This window comes from Phoca vitulina, unplaced genomic scaffold (genome assembly GCF_004348235.1).
Source record: "Phoca vitulina isolate PV1807 unplaced genomic scaffold, GSC_HSeal_1.0 scaffold6, whole genome shotgun sequence".
Classification (NCBI taxonomy): Eukaryota; Metazoa; Chordata; class Mammalia; order Carnivora; family Phocidae; genus Phoca; species Phoca vitulina.
Genome location: NW_022589709.1, coordinates 31294212 through 31319242, shown reverse-complemented (window position 1 = coordinate 31319242; position 25031 = coordinate 31294212). Strand labels below are relative to the sequence as shown.

Sequence of the window (25031 nt, the reverse complement as noted above, 5' to 3'; positions counted from 1 at the left end):
TTAATCAACTGAGCCACCCAGGCACCCCAAAATTACACATTTTAAATAGTCTTCTTAATTATAAACCCAGCCTTTCTGTAGTCTACACAAACCAGATAAGCAGCTAGGATATTTAAGAGTTAGGGGATAAATAATAAACGTATATATTATACACATATATTATTATATGTATGTGTATAACATATACATATAAAATACATATGTATCAGTTATATTATCTAATAAAGCCATATTCTGTTAATACAGATATGGATTTATTCCAAAAGTTTAATCATATGTATCATTAATAGTATAGCTGTTGCATTTTCCAATATTGATAAAGTTATTCAAGTTTTTCATTTTCACGGACTCCAGACGAGCTACCAGATGCTGAAACTCTCCTTCTGGGTTAAAGGTTTGTTTCACATCTAAACTTTTCCTGTTGAATGCTAAATATCTGCTGAAAGTCGGTTGAACACATAACAGTTTAGGAGTTGGAAGAGTTTGGTTTGGACAGGCTGTAACATCTAAATCTGTTACATGTGGTGACTCATTAACTCGGCTTTATTAACTACAAACACCAGAGTCTTTCTTGTTGACATCTTTAATCAGTAAAGGAACTAGTTGTAGTTGTCATACTATAAGCTTATTCAGTCACTGTTGAATTGCACCATTTCGTTATTTCTTTTACCAGAAAAGCTTTGGTGGAGGTCCTACTGAGATCTGGTATTCTAGCTTCACCGAGGCTCCCTCAAAAACTTGTTTGCTTTGTTGTCTGAGGACAAGCATTGGTGCTCTTCTATGTTCTTTTGGAAGGATGCTCAGCAGCACAGTACAGGTGACTTCTCCTGTTCTGCTCATGGGAACACATGCAAAAACCCTGCATCTGAAGCTGTTCCCACTTCAAAGATGAATGAACGAAAACTCTTGTCAGACACCATCATTTTGTGAAAGTCGCCTGATTAAACTGGTCTTCCACTTATAAAGCAAGACATATCAGGAGCTGGTGGTCCACTCATGCTGCAGAATCTTCCAGTTCAGTCAACATATTCTCTGGCACTTGAATGAAATATGGTGGGTAAGATTTCTTCTGAATTGCATCCTGATCATTCACATTTCCCTCTGAAATTGGAACTTACAGTTGTGCATGTTCAGAACTGTGCTGTGGCAAATCTTGTGCCTCTCTGCAATTTTGAGCTTGAAACACAGCAGCTACACTCTGTGATCCTAGCAATCTGCAACCCACCTCCTCCTCATATGTTAGCCATTGATTTCCATTGTGATGAAGGCTGTCCTTACATTTCAGCTTTCCCTCCAAATCTTGACTCAAAGCTTCTCTTTTGATCCTTGTGTCTCGTGGTTGGGAGTTCCTGATGTGGGCCTAGAATTTGCAGTTTGAGATGGCTTAGCATTTATAGTTGACCACCTTAGGGTTGACGATAGTTGGAGTCCACAGTGGAGGGGATTTACTGCTGTGGTAATCAGACTGTGATGGCAATATGGAGCCCAGGAAGCTGGCTGAAGACTGGTTATAGGTGGCTATAACCCTTTGGCTCTGGTTGGAACCAGAAAGGTGCTGGAGAGAAGGGAAAGCAGAAGGGGACATGGTGATGTGAGAATTCACTGTTGAAGAGGTAGAACATCTTTTCTCTGTGCATGGGTTAGGCTGGATAGTGGAACACTGGTCTGGCTAAAAGAGCTGGAGGTTTCAACAAAACGTATTCTTACATGCATTATCTTTCCTGAAAATTCTAATATTAATTAAACAAAATGGAAGCAAAAAATATTTTTTTAAAAAAAACAAGCATGGTCTTTCAGATAAGACTTCTACTCAAGTGCTTAACAGGGCTTACTATTAAAATGTATTTTAAAATAATAACTTGAGGATGTAGAAGTATGCATTAAATCCCACAGATTCTTTGCTTTGCAAATGGGCTATAATTTGGAGGTGATAGTAGTTTCCATTTTACTTGAGTTTGTAAATATTGCGATGGATGTTTTAAATTATAAATGCCCAAGACCTCCTTGAAATATGTTTATTTTAAAACCATTCCAATTATTTATTTTGTCATATGCTGATAGGTGAAAACAAATCAGTAATATGAGGTAGAGATCAGTAGTCAGAAGAGGTTAATTTAAATCAAATCTTTCTGTGTATAAGTCTGTTCCAAAAAAAGTTTTACTCACAGTGTGTGTGTGTGTGTGTGTGTGTGTGTGTGTGAATGAATGAATGAAAGAGTAATGTAGTGGGGAAAAAAGCATGAGTTTTGGAATCAGAAGACCTATTAGACCAACTTGGAATACCTATTTGGATGCCTTTAGGCATGTTAAGCTTTGTAGACTTTGATTTTGTTTTTAAAATGCTAGAACATGGGCTATAATTTGGAGGTGATACTAGTTTCCATTTTACTTGAGTTTGTAAATATTGTGATGGATGTTTTAAATTATAAATGCCCATTATTATCCATATGTGTGGCTCTGGCCAACCATACCATGTTGTGACTTTCATGGTACTTGTGGCACAATGGATATTTAGAGTGTATGTCATAGACTTTTCATAGTCACCTGGCTTTGTCCTCAATAAGTATCCTGCTAATAAACTCTACCACTACAATTTGGTCTCAAGATTTTTTTAGAAAAAAGTTAACCTTTATTGAATGTCCATTTACTAGAAATCATTCTAAGTGCATGTATGCATATTACTTAATTAATGTATATGTATAATACCATGGAGTATTTATTTTTAATTCCCATTTTTAACAAACAAAGCAAGCTTGGGCGCCTGGGTGGCTCAGTTGGTTGGGCGACTGCCTTCGGCTCAGGTCATGATCCTGGAGTCCCTGGATCGAGTCCCGCATCGGGCTCCCTGCTCGGCAGGGAGTCTGCTTCTCCCTCTGACCCTCCCCCCTCTCATGTACTCGCTCTCTCTCATTCTCTCTCTCTCAAATAAAAATAAATAAAATCTTTAAAAAAAAAACAAAAACAAAACAAAAAAAAAACAAACAAAGCAAGCTTAAGAATAACGTACACACACTGGTACTTAGGAAAGTTACAGGACTTTGGGGGTCAGAAAGGACATACTTAGAAATGTGTATGTTGAAGATTTGGATGTTAAAAGAAGTTAAATTGAAGTAAGTGTAGAACTGCTGAATAACAGTCTAAGGTGCTTGGAATGAAACTCACTTAGGAGTCATAGAAGATTATTTATGCTGAACCAGAGGTGGCATTGGAAAAAATATGGGAAGACTGAAAGAGCAATATATATACATCCTTCCTCTGAAGCCTACTTTTGTTTGTAGGCTTCATTATCATGCACTTCATTATCAAGAGAACTATGTCACCAATAGAATATATTTCCCAATGTGGTGCAGTAGGTTGAATAACTGGCCACAATCTTTCCATCCTCCTTATGTTTACATCCTTTCAATGTAGCTTGGAATCTCTTTCTATTAAAGAGTGGAATTTCTTTTTCCATTTCTTGAATATGGGCTGGCTGTATGACTTGGTTGGCCAATACAGTGTAGTATAAGTGATAGCATGCCAAGTCTAAGCTCAGGGGCTCAAGAATCCAGAGTCACTTCTATTCTCTCTTGGAACCCTGCCCAGTTGTCATGCAAACAAATTTCAGCTGGCCTGCTGAAACATGAGAGACCATGGAGAGAAGAGACATTCTTCCAGCTGCAGTCATTCCACATTGCCACTTCCAAGCTGACTTTACTATTGAGCTCAGACATATAACTGAGCCAGTGAAACAAGAGTTGCCCAAATAAGGCTAACCCAACTGCCAAATCACAGAATCATTAGTTAAATAAATGGTCATTATTTTAAACCTTTAACACTTGAAGTGGCTTGTTATGCAGCAAAAGCTAACTGATACATGGTCAATAGCCCCCTGGTGGAGGAATATGGTTACATTAGTTTATCATGCAGGGAATCTATATGCATTCTGAGCCTATAGGTTTCATTGACACTCTATCCAACTGTAACATAAACTTCTTTTTCACCAAATTGTATTAAACAAGTCAGAGGTGTCTGTCTTACTTCTTTAAGTTGTAACTTAAAATGAATATGCATTGTAATTTCACTCTCCAGTGAGTTCTGGCTTTCTGTTCCTGACATATGAATGGAAGGTGGCTTTGTTGATTGTCCAGTCCACTTTTGGAATAATCAAAAAACTGACTTCTGGTTTTAAGTCATTTTTACATTAGGATGCCACACAACTGTCTAAAATACCAAAGAGAAGAAAGGATTTCTATTGCATACAACATTTTGTACATTTTAGTTAGGCTTAGTGTAACTCCAGATTGGGAAGCTTTGTAGCATTTCACATATTTGCCTTTCTGTGCACAGACTCTGTGTATATGTGTGTATGTGTGCATCAAAGAATGAATGGCAATATAAAGCAAATTGTCTTTCTTATGCTCCAATGTTAATTAAAACCAAATGTCCCTTCCACAATGTAGCTAATATACTTTAATTATTCTGTCTTGTGCAGTTGTGACAAAAGGGAACATGCAATTATTAAAGAGAAAAAAGTACACATTGTACCAATAATTGTCCATATTGTGAAATAGTATTGCTTTTCTCCTGTGAGTAACTTGAATTGTTGCCAAATAATCCTCTCCACACCATTTAAGTAATGTAAATTATTCTTTAACAATAATTTACCTTTTTATTGAGTTTAACTGAAACATGTTTATTTCCATTTACCTTCTTTCCACAGTTTTAAACAATGCAAAGCCAAAAACAAAACAATAAGTTTTTAATGTTCTCTACTGGCATAAATTTTTTTCTTTTTTAAAAAAATTTTTATTGTTATGTTAATCACCATACATTACATCATTTGTTTTTGATGTAGCGTTCCATGATTCATTGTCTGTGCATAACACCCAGTGCTCCATGCAGAACATGCCCTCTTTAATACCCATCACCAGGCTAACCCATCCTCCCACCGCCTCCCCTCTAGAACCCTCAGTTTGTTTTTCAGAGTCCATCGTCTCTCATGGTTTGTCACTACTGGCATAAATTTTAAACATAATAAAGTGAGTGTTATTTTACATAAGAAAGAAGGTTGGTAGCAATCATAATTACCTTTAAATGTTAACCTTTTCCTTTCAAACATGGGAAAATCTATTCCTGAGATTAATTTTCTTCTTCTATTAAATTAAGATAAGGATACCAACAAAGATGGCAGATGGAAAGTGGTTGAAAGATTAATAGGAAACATGTATAAAGTGACAAGGTTACATAATAATCTTTCTTATAGTGCTCAATAATTATGAAACAGAAATAGAATCTATTAAAATAAATTCAGATTTCCAGATATTTGAATTGTTTCTCTGTCTCCCACTCTCTTAAATTATCTTTCTCTGGCTTCTAAATTATTTACTCTACCAAAGAACACTTTTTCTTCTTCTAAATGAGATGGTATGATAAACATTTGAGGACCTCACTCAAATCAAATGCTGATATGTCAGAAAAAGAAACTCACTAAATAAAACATAAGGGTGTCTAGGACAACCACCAGAGACGTTGTGTTCTCTTCCCAAAGGAGGAAGTTGATTTTCCCCCAAAAGCATTGATTAAAAGGATAACTGAAAGGAGGAAATGAAGCAGAGACCAATTTCAGTCCAATTTTGGTGGTCGTTTTTCTGCAGCTCTGTTCCAAGCCTATTATCTAGTATTCTGATAGTGAGGAGTCCGCTCTGGTAGAGGCTTTTTGATTCTGACATTAGCTCCTGTGTTGGCTTCAGAGGAAGTGGCTACCCTAGTGAATCAGTTCGTCATTGCTGTGGGAAGTGTTCTTGTAGCCTGAGTGAGAATCTGATTTTGGTCTTCAGCATTTCTATCAGTTTTGTAGTCACTTAATTCCCTGTATTGAATTTCTTTCTTGTTAATATACCTACAGAGTTTTCTTTCTCTTGGATTAAACCCTGATTGATACTGCTTCAAAATATTTTTGATAAGGCAATAAATTTGTCCAATACAGTAGGATTTCAGGAGAAAATGATTGAGAGATTAGATTCCGATTATAGGTATTCTTTAATGCCTCAGTAACAAATTGGAATTCACTCTGAAATTCATAACAAGCCATGAGAGGGGTCTTTGAGCAGAGAAGTAGCATGATTAATATGTATTTTACAAAAATGAATCTGGAATCTGTGCATGGAGTAAATGGAAGTATGCTAGGCCAGAAGCAAATGGTTTGATCTGATGCAAACAGTTGGAGCTAGTACCAGTTACAGCATGGAATAATTGATAATTCTCTGAGACAATACCCCTTTCATAAACAATAGGCATAAAATATTTTCAGTACTATTAGAAAAATAACCAAGAAGAACCCATTTTATTTTTTTTTCAATTACAGCCAACAGCTTTCATTTTGTTAACGGCATTGTAACAGGTTTCCCAGCTAACCCATGGGCATTGTAGTATGTAAATGAATAGATATGGGGTGCATACATCAAGTATCCTTACTCTGACTGAAAGTTCCTGGCAAATACATCAGTTCTTGAAGCTCAAATACACCAGTTATTTTAATTAAACTGATGGAGCATTGGCAGAATCAAAAACAACTTGAATATTTCCCAGTAATAAAACCAAGTGCTCAGCCTTGTATACCTACTCAGTACATGTTAATTTTCTTACTCTCCATTATATCTACAATACTGAAAACTCCCTGATATTCCAAGACAAAGCTAGGCATGTTCTGAGGCTAGAAGGTGCCCCTAGGTTTAGATATTTTGTCTATGAAATACCCAGGCAACTGTATAACCATTGAAGGAACTGCCTAAGCACCATTTGAGAAGATAAATATCCCCTGGTGCTCCAGGAAAAGTAAAGCACAAATTCAATTATGGGGCCAGAGAGGGGAGAAAACTTTCTGAGGAATAGAGTGCTCAAGATGAGCAGTGAAACAAAAATGGAAGAGTGGAATGCACGGAAATAGTATGAAGAAAGGTAATAACCAGTATGGGAAAAGAAAGATATAAGAATTTAAGTGAGGTTGAGTCTATATTGTGGAGGAGAAGAAATGGCCTGCTGAGAAATCAGTATTTAATTGATGGACTATAGAAAAACTTTAAAGGATTTTAAGTGGTAAATTGATAAATAATTTACAAAAACCCTCTAGTGTCTACATGTCATTTCCAGATGGAATTCCTCAGAAAGACAAGTTTAATTTTGCCTGTGCAGGGTTGGCCTATAATATAAAGGTTTTACAAAAAAAAAAAAAAAAATTGCCAACATTTGCGAAGTTGGATATATTACAATTATCAAGCTCAGACGTCTGGCTTTTTAATTTTTTAAATCAGAAGATATGTAAACAGCATGAACTCCTACTTGGCAACTGTAGTAGGTTTAGAGATGAAGCCTTACTTGATTTCATATTTTGAGGCAATGGCATTACCACTGTGGCTCCCTTTGCCCTTTTTTATACTTTCCACCAGAACATTTTACTTATCCATGGCCTCATTATATCTGAGAGATATGAAATCTGATTTATGGAACTTCCTATATCCCACCCCATATAAATCTGTGAGATACTTTAAACAGCCCAATATATTTGGCCACCATAGGATTTTCAGTACTATTATCCATACAAGTTAATAGACTGTTTATTTCAGGTCTGTTTTCCTGGGCAATTGCTCTGGTTAACAATAAGTGGGAATAAATGTGGATAAAAGAGATATAAGTATAGAAGCCAAACTTTACATTTGATTATGCTTTCATATTTATTACTTGAAAGAAAGTTTAAATTTGTTCCCTGTGTAACCAAAGTGGAGGGAAAAAACTCTAATTTAAAAATCGCATACTCACTGAATGCTAATTTATTACATTCATCAGTTATAATAAAATGTGTCTACATGTTTAATTTTGCTCTTTCATATTTAAATATTGAATGAATATTTATTTTATCACTATAGTGAAAAGTTTTGCATTAAAATGATTACTTTTTTATTACAACAAATAATAATTTAGCTAAATGATTGTCTCTGTATGAAGGCCCTTGATTAGGCTTACATGGGTCCTTGATCACAAGAAAAGTCAGGAGGTTTTGGAAAGTTTGGAGATGCCTAGCTGAGACATTTAGAATACTACAATTTTGACACTGTCGGGGTTTTGTGATTGCTTTCTGACTAACTAGAAGGTAAAGTCAAGGGAAAGGCAGAAAAGAAAAAGGACACAGCTGGGCATGATGTTCCTTCTGACTGCAAAATCAATTCCTGGCACCTGAAAGAAGCAGAGAAGGATAAGGGATTTCCGTATCTTAGAGATGTGCTGTGTCAACCAGAAGCTCAAGCAAACACGGGGAAAATAAAAGTAAATGTTTCTAGATTTTGTAACTTTCATGTTCCAATTTGCTATGTTTGCACCACTTGTTTACAAAGCCACTGAGTCAGGCCCACAAACTTAAGATTGTTTGCTCACCAAAATAATTTCAAAAAATAAACCAAGTCTTTAACCATTAAACAAACAAAAAAATATATATAGCGTTAAAATAATGCTGCTGCTAAGTGTACATGTAGTGTGTAGAATTATGGTTTTCTGGTGGTAGCTTTATGTCATTTTGACCCAGGCTACCTACCAGGAATATTTCACAGATCACCTCTGATGGCCCTTATTTGAACATGCGCGCGTGCGCGTGCATGCACACACACGCACACACACCATGAAGAGAGGAACATATGAAAGAAATGGTATCCAAATGAAAATTCCAGGTTATTAGCATATAGGCTAAATCTGCACTATGACATAGGGTCTGGTAAAGGCTGTGATATAGTTCACAGTGTAATGAAAACACTTCCTGTTTCTTAAATGTTGGCTTTATTTTCTCTATCTGCCTCCTAACCAAAATCAAAGTAAAAGGGCAAGTGACATCATCAGACATGTATAGTCAACTGCAGTATAACTACATCACATGGAGGTGGATGGTACACAAAGGAAGTGGAAAATAAAGAGGAATGGAAAAAGCACAATGGCTGGAGTACAGTTTGATCTCACCTTTTAAAAAGTGTAACCCTATCAATGTCTTGGACTGATGCAATTTGATCAGCAGCTTCTCTTCTCTGCAGGAAGCGCTAGTACGGAGAGGGGGGAAAGAAGCAGAAACACTATGCAACGCCCCTCTTTTGCCCTGCTCCCCTCATACAGCATGTTCCTATTTATAAGTTCTGTTTATGTCTTCATTGATAAAATCAACTTCCTCGAATAATCAGCACACAGACTATGTGTATCCAGGTTTATAGATTTAAAATACATCCTGTGAGAGTCTATTGTTTCTAAAGAAAAACAAACAAAAAAAAGCATTCAGATAAAGGCCATAGTGTAGAGATACAGAATTTTAGCATTTGCCGTCTCATTTTGAGATGCAGTTCTGGACTTTAGGAATTTCAAATTATTCCTGTGATTTGCAGACAAAGCAAAGTTCAGTGAGGCAGTATTCTTCATTAAGAAACATTTAACTCAGTAATGGTCTGGGCCAACTGGAGAATGAAGAAAAGCAATTTAAAAGAGCACAGGATCTGTTTTAAGAATAATCACTCGTTCACCATATAAAATGAATAATTTAGATGGCCGTTAGCCACAATTATTATAGGTGGGCAAAGGCAAATAGAAAATTGTATAATTTCATGGATGTTAATTGCATTTTGGTTGAGGAAGAGAAATTCATGCACTCGCTGAACTGAACTATAATATTAAAATGAAACAACTATTTGGTTGCTTGTGAACTCATCAGAGTTTTAAATTGCATATTGATCTTTTTTCTAATTTTTAATGTATTATTATAAAAAATATATAAATATACCAAGCATCAAGCTTCAGTAATTAATAAGTCATGGCCAATACTGTTTTACCTAAATGTCTACACAATTTCTCCAATCACCCCACCCAGATTTTTAATAAATATTTGCACATCCTATCATTTAATCTGTAATTTTTTATATTGATTCATTTTATGCTGCTATCATGTCAATTCTGAGTTCCTCTCATTGTTTTCAATGAGACTTCTCAAATGACTGAAGCAAAGGAAATGAGCCACATCTACCAAAATATATCAACATTCTGCTTTTCTTGCATGAGCATAGTTTTGTGGCTATTACAGTGGCTGATTGCTGAGATAAAGTTATTTTAGGTTTCCTTGTCCTTATAGTCATTAGTTCCATATATTACTTATGAAAGGGCTCGATAAATGCTTGTTGAATGAGTTCAGAGTTTCTATATTTTATGACCAATTACTCTCAATTCATGTCACTGTTACATGTAAGTAGATACTCATAACACAAAACCTGTAACAGTACCTACCTCGTATCATCAGAAGAAAATGTGAGTGCATATGGAGCACTTCGCACAAGCCCTGGCTTGTGATATACTATTAAATATTTGAACTTAATATTTATGTTTTTGTTTATTATTGAAAGTGATTTTGTAATAGCAGCCACAGAGGACTGAGGATCTGCAAACCTCCCTGGGGCAGACTTGCCTTCCTGATCATTCATGGAAAGAGAACTCTTCAAAATCTTAAAAACACTTTGGAGCTTGGATATATTTCTTCTGTACTCAACTGATATCAAAAACAGCCTTTTATCAATCATACTTAAACCATAGTGACAGAATGATAGTTTTGTCTTCTCAGTGCAAGACTTCCAAATACTCTGGATATCTACAATGCAGATATTCTAAGAGTGATGATCAATAGGTATGGCTCTCTTCCCCCGACTGCCTAGAATCACACTAATTACCTCAGTAGGACACTCTTGCTCTCTAGAGCTTTAATCTCTACATAGAAGAGTGTCAAGTGGGAGAGAAACTGGATAGGGGAGTGGGAGTGTGAATATCCTTCATTACTAAGAAGAGTGCATTAATAAATCAAGAAGCATTATTAAGAAAAAATAGAACTAAATCTTTGATTAGATATTTCAGCGGCATTAACCATTTTCTCTCCTGCGAGACACTAGCAGTCTGGTTGAGTAATGGACTCTAACAGATGGAACAATTCCACAGCAATGGAACACCACCTACTGTAGTTCCAAAATATAAATGTTGTATTACATTCCACAATTAAAACTTAACTAAATAGATAGATAATATGTATGAGAACGGATCTGCAAAAAAAATCAGTACTCTTTAACTAAAATATAATTAGATTTCATCCTCAGAGACTGTGATTATGTAACTCTGAGCTAGATCCTCAAGAATTTATGCTTTTAAAAAACTCTAGAGGCAATTTTGATACACACTCCTTGTTGAGTGACGAGAAAAAGACTATGATGTGAGCTGCATATGTACAATACAGAATGTAATATGTATGCAAAAATGATGTCACTTTATGTCTCCAGGAGTTCCCCAACTGGTCCTCTAAAATTACATAAGTGACTAGTACCTATCAAACACTCAAATGATATTTGATTAATTAGCCTTTTAATTTTTATGAATTAACTTTTTATTTATTGAACCATTGAAAGTGAAGTTAAATTTTAATGGGGCCTCTGAGTAGAACATGGGTCAGAAAATTGATCAAATATTGTTACTCACAGAAGATTAAAAAAGAAATTCATGAAATGCAAGAACAAAAATGTAAGGCTCAGGTTTATTGCATGAGATATACTGAGTTTAGGTGAAATCTACAACAAGGAGACTTGAGGTAGGCCAGAAAAGATACATAAATATTTTCCACATATGCATGTATATTATTTTAAGAGATCTTTTCGGAAGCATTATTAAAAATTAACCTAAAATTAGCTTTTGCTAATGCATTAGAAACTCAAGAAATGTCTCAAACTATTATGAAAGTTATATTAATCATTTTAGAAGATTCCAACATATGTCAGAGTAAAAACATGTCTTAGCCAACTCTATAAAAATTAGTTTCATACTAACAGATTTTCTCCCAGTATATTGTTCAGACATATCCTGTTTGTTTGCCTTTTTTAATCAAATTATTGCAATGAATTTCCATATAGTAACTAAATGCATGACCTGCCACCTATAACCAGAATATACTTATCATACAATATTTTCACCTAATACCCAATACACTTAAAATTTCTGAAATTATAGCTAAATTGGATAGCTTACATTTTACGGCAATATTAGGGTCTGTATTGTTTGCAGCACCAAATTTTGGTATGTCCTAAGAATTCAGCTTTACATTGAAATAGAAACACCACAGAAAATCAGTCCTATAATTGTGGAAAATGTGCCAATGACTGTATGTGTAGTTTCTGCCTAATACTATAATCTAAGGGACAACATTTACCTCTTGTCTAGGACCTCTTTCAAATATGGAGATGGAAGCAAGAATCAATTAAATATCAGGCAAATATTTGATCATATTCTGAACCATGTTAATAACTTAAATTGATTTCATTCCATTCTCTTGTTGAGCTGCCTGCATGCCTTTGTAAACTTGGGCATGGTAGAGGTTAGGGCTGATTTTTTTGAGAAATGTATATAATGATCTTTATTTTCTGTGTAAGTAAACAGATGATAGCCAGTGGTAACCCTGAACAGACTTCATAATTATAGTGGAGCCCATTTTGTGATATCTTCTAACTAATGAATTAGTGAGGAAAACTCAATAAATGCTCAGAGTTCGTCCACGTTCTTTCAGTTATCTGTCTCTAATGCCTCAGGCAATAAACCAAATCACATTTAAATAAAAATATTTTTAAAAGCCATTCTAGATATTGCTCTGTCCTGACATGCTTTTTTGCTTCTAAAATGCTCCAGGTGTTCATATCCTGAGAATTGTGTAAGCCAATCTTTGATAGAAAATTCCATTTTAGAGGGAAAATAGCACAGGATAGAAGTGGCAATTTTTTTCTACCCAGGTCTCAGTGAAAAGTAAAACTTCACTTACATGAAAATGAAGGTATCATCTACAAAGATTTTTTTTTCTGAGGTATATATATATTAACAAGATTGTAAGGAAATCATTTACTGATGTTTTATGGATAATCATTGCATATATTTAAGTTAAACAGGCATTCATTAAACACCTACAAGGGATGAAGCATCCAACTCAGTACATTACACCTGCCTCCGAAAAGATTATATTCTAGTGAGAAAACAGAGAAACATGTCAGCATTGAAGACGGACTCTTAGCATACCTGGAAGGTTTCAGGATGATGTTTATATGACCTTTTTTCATCAATAAGACCTATCTCAAGTATAAATATATAATTACTTATATAAGCTTACTATTTCTAGATTGGAAGATCCACGAGGACAGAAAAAAACCTCTGTTTTAACAGTTTTACCACTAGAGTCCAGCATAGTATTTAGCACACAGTAGGAACTCTGTTAAATAAATAGCAAGTCATATGAGTTCTAAGTTGTGATCAAAAGATAAGTGAGACTGAGCAAAAATGTTTGCTGGGAAGGGCAAGGTTTAAGTAAAGGAAGGAAGGGGTAGGATATTAGTGACAAGGCTATGTTAGACTGAGTGCAGATCACAAGCCAAGGTTTGAAGCAGGACCGGCGAGGAGTGCTACAAGTAAGAGTGTTCAGAACAGGGCATTCCTGGACATGAAGCTGGGAAGCTGCACAGGACCACACTGAAACATGATAGGCTATGGGTCCCTTGGTTAGGCACTAAAGTCCATGCCAGAAGGAATAAGATGGCATATACGTTTGTACTCATACTATCACTACCTTCTCAAATAAACCAAAGAGCCTTAACTATTTTATCACTGATCAGAGCATACTTTCACAAGAAGCCAGGATGGTCTCTAAACAAACAATGGATAGAACCCAACAACTGAAACCTTTTTTCCATGCCTGTTCAGGATAAGATGAAGCTTTACAAGTTTCTCACTAGGGAAGTAATAACATCAAATCTGTGGTTTCACTTATTTTTATTGTAGAAGGGTGACAAAAGATACTGAATGCAGATACTGAATGTAATAGTTCATATGAAATATGAATATCCTATATTAAGTAAAAATGCCATATTCAGCCTAATTTTGTAACTTGATTAATGTATCCATTTGGCATTTTATTTTAGACTTAAATTTTTAAGATTATATTTACGTGTTTACATTACTTCTCATTTTTACTCTCCTCTAGTAGGATTTGTAGTTTATTTTCATTCCACAATAGTTTTTTTTCTCTTTATATACTCAGTAGGATTTCCAGGCATTGGACTTCCCTTCTGGAAATTGGGTTAAATATTTTAATATCCAGGGTCTTTTATAAATGGCTTACTCCTTCAAGTCTTCTGACATACTACTCTTATACTGTACTTCACCAGTCCTAGATTAAAACAGAGTTTATTTTGGGCTTAACTCATTGATTAGTATTTTTTTATAAAGACAAATAAAACATATCCATTTTAACAAATTCCCTATAATCATTTTCATTTTACTTGCCTGGAGATAATGAGATAAATTCATTAATATTACCTCCATTTTCGGGCGCCTGGGTGGCTCAGTTGGTTAAGCGACTGCCTTCGGCTCAGGTCATGATCCTGGAGTCCCTGGATCGAGTCCCGCATCGGGCTCCCTGCTCGGCAGGGAGTCTGCTTCTCCCTCTGACCCTCCCCCCTCTCATATGCTCTCTCTCATTCTCTCTCTCATAAATAAATAAAATCTTTAAAAAAAAAAAAAATATTACCTCCATTTTCAACTTTTTTTCTTTCTTGAATATAAAGTTATTTGTCTATATTTTAAAGAAAGGTTTACTATGTGTTTTAACTCTCAGATATGCTTAATTTTATTCCAGTGCATTTATTTTTCAGATAGTTTTGATGAAAGGGAGCACAACTGCCTATATGCATTGATTTTTTTCATTAAAATGTTTAAAAAATTAAAGTAAGAGAAAGCTAGTGTCATACAAAAATATATTGCACGGAAAACTAAAACCAAATATCCAAAAACTGTCCAACAAAGGATAGTAAAGCAGAGGTTAAAAAAATTGATTTCACAATTTTCTTATATTTATCACTTCACAAATATACCAAGACCATGTTAACTTAAGAAAACCTATAGTCAGACATCCAATAGTTAATACTTTTTTTCACTCTCTGATATCTGAGTGTGACTGATCTTTTTTGTTCAGCCCCATGCACATAAAAGGTATATATCTTTAGGTAATATTTCTATAGCAGAGTTTCCATTTTTCTACTTCAAGAATTCCAAATATATATCCCTAATGACACTAGTATCATATCATTGATCAAAAAATTTTCCCCATAATCATGTTAACAATATCATCTACTTAAATGTAAGCCTTGTTGATTCTTCCCTCAACAAATTTTTCAATGTCCCTGAAAATAATAAGATTTAAAAATCTGTTTCTTATCATACTTTCACACACTAATTTTAGCATCATTGATAAATCTTGGCTGCAATATTGATTTCTCTTTTGACGTTTGCCTAATGGTAATTTTCATTTTCCCCTGTCCCTACCACATGCTACTTCTCCTCCGTTTATTTAATGTTTAATTACTCATTTTTAAAAGAAAGGTTGTGAATATTTAGATTAGCCCACAGCTTATTCATAATTTGCATATCCATAATTTATCATAAACTATCCATAAATTAACATTGTTATTGATTTTTTGCTCACAGTGTCTCAGGTTTGGCCGCTGCTTCATGTTGGTGCTTATCTCTTTTTTTCAATAACTATATATTTTTGAGCACTTCATTAATTAGCATCATCAGCTGTTCTAGGCTCATCTTGTACTTTCCCTAACCTCATCCTGAAATGAAAGATTTTTCCAAGGAGCCCTGATATTTTTTTAACTGGCAAATAATACTTAGAAACCAAGGTTTAGACAGTATGTGTGCTCACTAGTGCTAGATGCTAAGTCCTGTATACTAAGATACATACAGCTATGTATTATCTATCCATTTCTGCGTGTGTGTGTAGACTAATAGCTCTAATTCCAATCTATCAATCACCACAGTGATCATTTTATCCTTCTTCCTTTCCTTTTTTGTAATTCTCCTCTGATATTGTAAAACCTGGTTATCATTATGCACAATATATTTACTTACTTTAGTAATACACATAAACAAACATGTACACACATGAAGGTGTTTCAGAATCACAAATAAATTCCCCCGTAAGAAACAAATGTTTTAACTAGAGTAAAATATCTGTGTATATTTTGTTTAATCTTAAACCTTAAAATATACAAAGTGCTGTTTTCCAAAATTATATAGGTTAGTTCTTCCCAACCCTCTTCACTATGTTTTGTCATTCACTTATAATACAATTAAGTTCCTTTGTTACTGTGTGTGTTCAATCCTGGATAGATCCATTTCCTCATCCTTCTTGATTTTAATTATTTACACATGGAGGGTAGGAGGATATGGAAAACATGAGTATGGTTCTAACAATAAATAACTGCTATGCAAGTGGGATATATGTAGTAAGTTCCATATACAGTTTCTTTAGGTAACGGTATATATAGTTTGTTTAGTATTACCAAATTTCCCTCCAGAAGAGGTGTATCAAATTGCATTCCTACCAGAAATGTATGAGTATGCTTGTTTCCTTACAACCTCATAAATGCCACAGTTTTGAATTTTTACCAATATGATAGGTGAGAGAGTTTGAGATTTTTCCTTTTAAGGACCATTTCTATATCTTTTTGTGTGTGTATGTGAATTTCCTGTTTCTTGTCTTTTTTTTTCCATTTTCCTTTTTTGGAATTTTGTTCCTATGCCTATCAGTTTTTAAGATTTTCTTATATATTAGAGGTTTGAAGACTTCCAGTTAATATTCTAATTATTTTCTTCCATTTTTCAGCTTTTGATTTTGTTTTTGGTATTATTTTCAATGCAATTTACTTAAAGTAGTAAATTATATCAATATTTTATTGTCCTTAAATATTGAGTAAGAGCTCAAAATCCTTTACCTACACCAATGTTAGAGAGAAACTCACCCATGATTGTGGTACCTGCATGACTTGATGTTTTTACCTTACATCCCTAATCCATTTGCAGTTTATCCTTTGTGTGGTATGAGATATGGATCACATATAATTCACTGAAGAATAGGTTTTTTGCTCCAACAGTATGAGATTTCACATATATGATATCCAAAATCTCCATATATTTTGGTGCATTTCTGGGCTTTTTACTTAAATCTAATAACTTATTTCCTTTATATCACTACTTAATTTTCAATTGTAGAGACTTTGTAAGCATGTTTTAATATCTCATAGGTCTAGTTCCTCTACGTAGTTTTTCTGAGTGCTTTCCTATCTATTCTTTCATGCTTGTTTTCTTATATGAAATTTAGTGTCAACTTGTTCAACCCCATAAAAAATTAGGTATATTTCTGAGGATTAAGTTTAATTTATAAGTTAATATGGGGAGAACTGATACCTTTACAATGTTGACTTATCCTACCTATGAACCAGGAATGTCTTTCCATTTTCTCAGTCTATTTTTATGTCTTTCAGGAGTATTTTATAAATTCCTTCATAAATGTTTGAACATTTCTTCTTAAGTTTATTCCTACATATTTAATCATCTTCATTGCTATTGTTAATGGAGATTGCTTCAGTATAATGTAGCTTCTTATTAGTTTTGTGTATGAAAGCTATTGATTATTGCATTAGTTTGCTAGAACTGCTTTATAGTACACAAACAGATAAAGGGCTGATATCCAAGATCTATAAAGAACTTCTCAAACTCAACACTCAAAAAACAAATAACCCAGTCCAAAAATGGGCAGAAGACATGAACAGACACATCTCTAAATAAAACATACAAATGGCTAACAGACACATGAAAATATGTTCAACATCACTAGCCATCAGGGAAATACAAATCAAAACCACAATGAGATACCACCTTACACCAGTTAGAATGGCAAAAATTAACAAAACAGGAAACAACAAATGTTGGTGACGATGCAGAGAAAGGGGAACCCTCTTACACTGTTAGTGGGAATGCAAGCTGGTACAGCCACTATGGAAAACAGTATGGAGGTTCCTCTAGATATTAAAAGTAGAGCTACCCTATGACCCAGCAATTGCACTCCTAGGTATTTACCCCAAAGATACAGATGTAGTGAAATGAAGAAGCACCTGCACCCCAATGTTCATAGCAGCAATGTCCACAATAGCCAAACTGTGGAAGAAGCCAAGATGTCCTTCAACAGATGAATGGATAAAGAAGATGTGGTCCATATATACAATGGAATATTACTCAGCCATCAGAAAGGATGAATACCCACCATTTACGTCGACATGAATGGACCTAGAGGGGATTATGCTAAGTGAAATAAGTCAAGCAGAGAAAGACAATTATCATATGGTTTCACTCATATGTAGAATATAAGCAATAGCACGGAGGACCATAGAGTAAGGGAGGGAAAAGTAATGGGAAGAAAAAATCAGAGAAGGAGACAAACCATGAGAGAATCTAGACTCCAAGAAACAAACTGAGAGTTGCAGAAGGGGGTGGGGGTGGGGGGGTGGGGTAACTGGGTGATGGGTATTAAGGAGGGCATGTGATGTGATGAGCACTGGGTGTTATACGCAACTAGTGAATCACTGAACACTCCATCAAAAACTAATGATGTACTATATATTGGCTAACTGAACATAATAAAAAGAAAAAGAAAAAAGAAGATCAGTATCCAATGACCTGGAAAGAAGGTTGTCTATACATATGAAAAACAAAACAAAAACAGTTGCTGAGCAAACATACCAACTGATTCCACTTGTAAAGACAGTCCTGCACAGGCACAGACACAGACACATCTGCATTACCTGGAGAAAGTCAAGGACCAGCCCAGACTGTGTCACAATGGGTGGCCCAGGAGAAGGCAGGAGAACTCTTCTGTCTAACTTTACGTAATCATATGTACCATCTCAGAATTGGGATTATAAGACATTTCAATTTTTTATGTTTTCCTACACCTTTCAAATAAATGTTAAAAAAAAAAAAAAGTACAAAAACTGAATGGCTTAAACAAAATAATTGTCTCAGGGCGCCTGGGTGGCTCAGTTGGTTAAGCGACTGCCTTCGGCTCAGGTCATGATCCTGGAGTCCTGGGATCGAGTCCCACATCGGGCTCCCTGCTCAGCAGGGAGTCTGCTTCTCCCTCTGACCCTCCCCCCTCTCATGCTCTCTCTATCTCATTCTCTCTCTCAAATAAATAAATAAAATCTTTAAAAAAAATAATAATTGTCTCAGAGTTCTGGAGACTAGAAGCCCAAGATCAAGGTGTCTTCGGGGTTGGCTCCTTCCGAGGCTGCTGAGGTAAAATGTGTTGTATGCCTCTCCCCTATACTGAGAAATTTATTATTTTTATGTTTAAAATTAGAGGAAGCATTATAGGATTTTTAACAAAGGTAGTAAAATAAGAATTGCTTTTTAGAGATTGAAAAGAGGAATTAAAGTTTGTAGGCAGAGGGAGCAATTAGGAGATTACAGCTTCTAAGTGAAATAGAATGAGTATTTGTAGGTAATATATCCTACCAGTTCTTATGAAAAAAATAAAAGAAACCTTGTTTGCAGATTGGGTGGGAGAAGAAATCTGAAGTAAGCCTTGGATAACAACCTGGGTGCTCTAAGAACAATCAGGGTAGCTTATAAGGTGAATTAGTCTGGGGGGTAAATGGTAATGAGTCTAGTTTTGTCCATTAGTTCAATATTTAGTTGAAAAGAAGGTTGTGTATCGTTTTTCAAAGAGGTGGCATAAAATAAAAAGAAAATAAAAGAAAGCCTAGAAAAGAGGTCTGGGAAGCAGACACTGCTGTTTAAGATTTAAGGAGTAAAGGGCTCCAGGAAATGACACGGATGAAGGGAAAGAATATGATTTCCAAACAAGTTCCACAGTAATGGTCAGAAATAATGAACAAATGAAAGACAAAAATTCCACTGGACTTTACGATATATTACAAAATATTTAAGTTGAAATGGTGAAAAACCTGTACTACCAGGGATATAAAAGTTGAATGATGACTACTGAGGAAATACAAGGTGAGATAGTGGAGACACTGATTGTCTGCCTTTTAAAGAAACTTAGCATTTGAGGGAAGGGAAAGCATTAGTCAGAGAGACTCAAGTATTAAGGAAGGAGTGATATTTTATAACTAAAAGAAAACTGAACAATTTAATCAAATGAGTAAAAGGATCTAAGTTTAAGGTTTCCTGTTGATTGGTTGGTGGTGATTGAAAAGGGTCTTTGTCATGCCCTTTGTAATTTACTACAGTAAAATTCTACATGGAAGTGCATTGTAGTCAAAATAAGAGAAAAATGGAATCTTCACTAGATAAAAAAAAGCATAACATTTTTGGAATAATTTAAATATGCAAATAAATAATTGCTATCAGTTGTGATTTTTCAATAAAATTTAATGAGATTAATATGGAGTAAGACTAATACTTAGTCAAACCACTGACAGAATGAATTAGTACTCAGTTACAAAATATTTCAATTATGCTTTCAAAATTAATGACTCCTAATAGTTTATTTTTAATTTAAATAAATATGTGAAGCAAAAGCTTTTGAATGTGTGATTACTTACACATTCTGCTCCCCCATCTTTAAGAACTTAGCTTGAAAAAAACAGAAGATTAAAGACACAAGAGCTAGAGACAGCAGATGGCCACACACACACACACACACACACACACACACACACAAAGGGGAAAGAGGCACAGGCTCAGGGCCATGTCACCTTAAAAGAGCCACAGTAGAATACTGCAGAACTGGACATAAAATTTTCAAGAATAGTCTTTGGTTGTCATGTACGTGCTTTTTATTGCTCTTTCTCCCTCTATCCCTTCCACTCCACTTCCTTCCTATCTCACATTAAAAAAAAAAAAAAAAGTCATCCATTCTGAAAATACACTTGCAATGGCCTGATGTTGAAAAAAATCCCTTGTCATGTGTTTGTTTACAATCTGTATGTCTTCCTAGGAAAAATGTTTATTCAGGTTCTCTGCCCATTTTTTATATAGGATTGTTTTTTGTTTTTTTTTTTTGGTATTGAGTTGTGTATTTTATATATTTTGGCTATTAACCCCTTAATGCATCTATCATTAGCAAATATTCCCCATTCAGTAGGTCCCCTTTTTGTTTTGTTAACGTTTTTCTTCACTCTGCAAAAGGTTTTTATTTTGATGAAGTCCCAATAGTGTATTTTTGCTTTTGTTTCCCTTGCCTTAGGAGACAGATCTAGAAAAATGTTGCTATGTCCGATGTCAGAGAAATTACTGCCTGTATTCTCTTCTAGGATTTTTATGGTTTCAGGTCTCACATTTAGGTCCTTAATCCATTTTGAGTTTATTTTTGTGTACAGTGAAAGAAAGTGGTCCAGTTTCATTCTTTTGCATGTTGCTGTCCAGTTTTCCCGTTATTTATTGAAGAGACTGTTTTTCCCCCATCGTATTTCCTTGCCTCCTTTGTCACAGATTAATTGACCATATACGTTTTGGTTTATTTCTCACAGTCTGGAGGCTGAAAGTTTGAGGTCAGAGCACCACCATGGTCCAATGAGGGCCCTCTTTCAGTTTTCACACTTCTTGTGTCCTCAAATGGCAGAGAAATGGAGATTTCTTCGGCATCTTTTATAAGGGCAATAATCACATTCACAAGGGCAGAGCCACCTAATCCTCTCCCAAGGGCCCAACTTTCTCCGGGGTTAGGTTTCAACATGTGAATTTTGCGGGGGTACATTCGAACCTTGGCATAATTTATATTTTTCTTATTATTTATGTTGAGATAGATTCCATCAGATGTGATTACTTTAATGAGGGAGTAAATTATAAATAATGTCATTATGTTGATTGGCCAGTTAAGGACTTTGCATAATTTGGAGTATAAAGTATTTCAGACAAAAGCCACTGTGATACCAAAAAATTCTCAACTGAACCTGGAAAAATAGAAGTTGAATGATGGGACATAAGAATATAATCAGAACTGAAAGCCACATTATGATTGGTCTCAGATTCTGAAAGTGTATTGTTGCATTTGCACACATACACACACACACACTCTCTCTCTCTCAAATAAATAAATAAAAGCTTAAAAAAAAAAAACTACTATGTCCTAAGCTGTGGATAAAGGAATGAAGAAGGTATGGTTTTTGCTTTCAAGGGGCTTACGATCTTCAGTATCCTCCCGAGATGGTTATGAGCAAGTGAGCAAATAAATTTTGTGAATGTGCTCCATAAGTTGTAAAGTGATAATTAAATGTTTCTTGTCATTCAGGAAACATGTGAGTCAAATGTATAAAGTTTCTTACCCAGAGAAGGTGCTTGATACAGATTAGTTTCCAACTTCAATTTTATGGTTTTCTAAGTATAATTAAATATTTATTAAGAAATTTAACAAATATTTGTTGAACTCAAACTAAGTACCATATAATATTCTAGGAAGAGGACAAGAGTAATCAATTATGACCCCTTGGATTCTGAATTCAGTTGGTAGGTGGTTGATGATTCATGCTACTGAGATGAGGAAGAAAGGCACAGATTGAGATCAAAGATTATATATTGCCTTATTATGATGCTTGAGTTACCTACTTGACAACAAAGTAAAGAAGTTAAGATGTAATGGGCATTTTGTTAAGTATTTGAGCACACTGGAAAAATCTTTGCTAGAAATATAAATAAGTGTATGCATAGGAATATGATATGTGTGAAGGGAGAGTCTGAAAACATGAACCATACATATACGAAGTTTTACTGTTATGAAAAGCAAAGAAATGGAACGATGTCTGGATATTTAATTGCTGTCAAGGGGAGATTTAAAGTTTTTGCATATAAAAAAAGTCTCCCAAATGACTTTCAGAGAATTTTCCAAGCATCTGTTTACTGTAGTCAGTGTTGTTTTTCTTTGTTAATATAGTTGAAGCAATGCATAAAATGCTTATTAGCAAATGCTCATAAATAATGTAAAAGTATTTGACTACAAATATTGTATGGTTCAATCAATACTCCAGCTGAAACAAATTATCCTAGATTAGCATGTGATTGTCTTGGTTTTTCCTAAATTGCTACCTTAAATTTTAATGGACTCTGGAAATGAAATAGGAGTTTAGAAATAAACAGAAACAGGTAGATTTTAACTGTATGTTTTTCCTTATTACTTCTCTCTTCCTTTAGTATCTGTGACCACCATCTGCTCAGCTTCATATTACATTTATCTGTTTTCCCTTTTAATCTGACTCAAAATTCAATTATGATCTCACCTTAATTAAAACAGCAAGAACTTTATGGACATTATCATTAATGCTAAATGGTGATTTTTCTTGGTGCATATATATTTCATTTGAAAATGACCACAGATACCCCAAAAGTAGTTTCTCTATAAAGAAATATATTCACAAAGAAAAACAGAATATACTGAATCCTATCTAAGAACCCGAACTAATTACTATTGGTTGAATTTAAAATGTAGTTATATGGCAGATGCAGGCAGGAGAGGAGTTGTTCATCTATTTTGCATACACTTCTTGTTTTGCTGTGTGATACCTTTAGGGTAGCCAATCATCCAGGTTGTCTGAGGACTGGGGTTTGAGCACTAAAAGCCTGATCCAGGAAATCTCTCAGTTTTAGGCAAACTGTGGCCCCTGGTCACCACACATTCTACAGAGCACTTTTAAAGAAAAAAATACAAATGGCTAACAAATATTTTAAAGACTCTATTTAAACACTAGTCATCTATTCAGTATATTACAGTTATGTATATTTTGAGAAAAACAGAGTTTATGACATCTATGTAAAGAGTTGCTTCAAACCTGTTTTAAGAAGTGCATTGGCTCAAAGAAAGTAATTACTGCTTTATAATAAAGATGTATGGTACAGTCAGGTGATTTTATTTTTCTAACCTACTGTCTCTAAGCCTAGGCCAAATCAATATTTCTCAATTTGTTTTCAACTTTAAGGCTTTTGCAACTAATGCAACACAAGAGTGCAAACCACAAAGAAACAAACTTCTGAAATTTTAAAATTTGGAGTGTTTAGAGAAGGAGTACATGCCATAGACATTATTCTGAAGACACAAAAAAGCTTTTTTTCAGATTACAAAAGAAGCAGGAAATTCCACAGCGGTTGCAGAAATGTTACTTACATCTTTCCTCAACATCATCTCTGATGCGATTATAAATATTCAAGAATTTGCCAATATTCAGCATTACATTCTTGATTCTCACTTTTTTTTTTTTAATTTTATTATGTTATGTTAGTCACCATACAATACATCATTGGTTTTTGATGTGGTGATCCACGATCCATTGTTTTCGTATAACACCCAGTGCTCCATGCAGTACGTGCCCTCCTTAATACCCATCACTGGGCTAACCAATCCCCCCTCCCCCCTCCCCTTTAAAACCCTCAGTTTGTTTCTGAGAGTCCATAGTCTCTCATGGTTCATCTCTCCCTCCAATCACCCCCCTTTTTCCCTTCCTTCTCCTAATGTCCTCCATGCTATTCCTTATGTTCCACAAATAAGTGAAACCATATGATAATTGACTTTCTCTGCTTGACTTATTTCACTTAGCATAATCTCCTCCAGTCCCATCCATGTGGATGTAAAAGTTGGGTATTCATCTTTTCTGATGGCTGAGTAATATTCCATTGTATATATGGACCACATCTTCTTTATCCATTCATCCTTCTCACTTCTGACAAAGATCACCTTTCACAATATAGTGAATTTCAATAAAACCCCAGGACATGTCAATGAAAGGGGAAAAAGTGACGATAAGCAAAAAGCTTAAATGAGACCTTTTTTAAAATTTTGGAGACAGGCAATAGCACAAAGATAATTAACCTGGTTTTTGGAGATATCACCAGACTGAAAATTATTAAAGAAAAGAAAAATCTTACGGCAGCAACACTCGGAGGATTGTTCCATCTGTCTTTCAGGGAAAAGCACATTACCAAACATACTATAAAGCATTCTGACTGGGCCCAAATAAAAATTCAAGATTGTCAAAATTCCATCGCTGTATACAAAACTTATCTAAAGCAATCAAGTAAGCTACAAAACCAAAGCACTCTAAATACTAATTCTAAATTCAATCTCTGCAGCACTACCTACCTTGTACTTCAGCTAATAACGCTTTCCTCAT

At 34.8% G+C, this 25031-nt stretch overlaps 1 pseudogene; it reads right to left on the bottom strand.

The window, feature by feature from the left end:
- Window positions 1–267: 267 nt before the first annotated feature.
- LOC116632006 lies at window positions 268–25031 on the bottom strand (annotated as a pseudogene).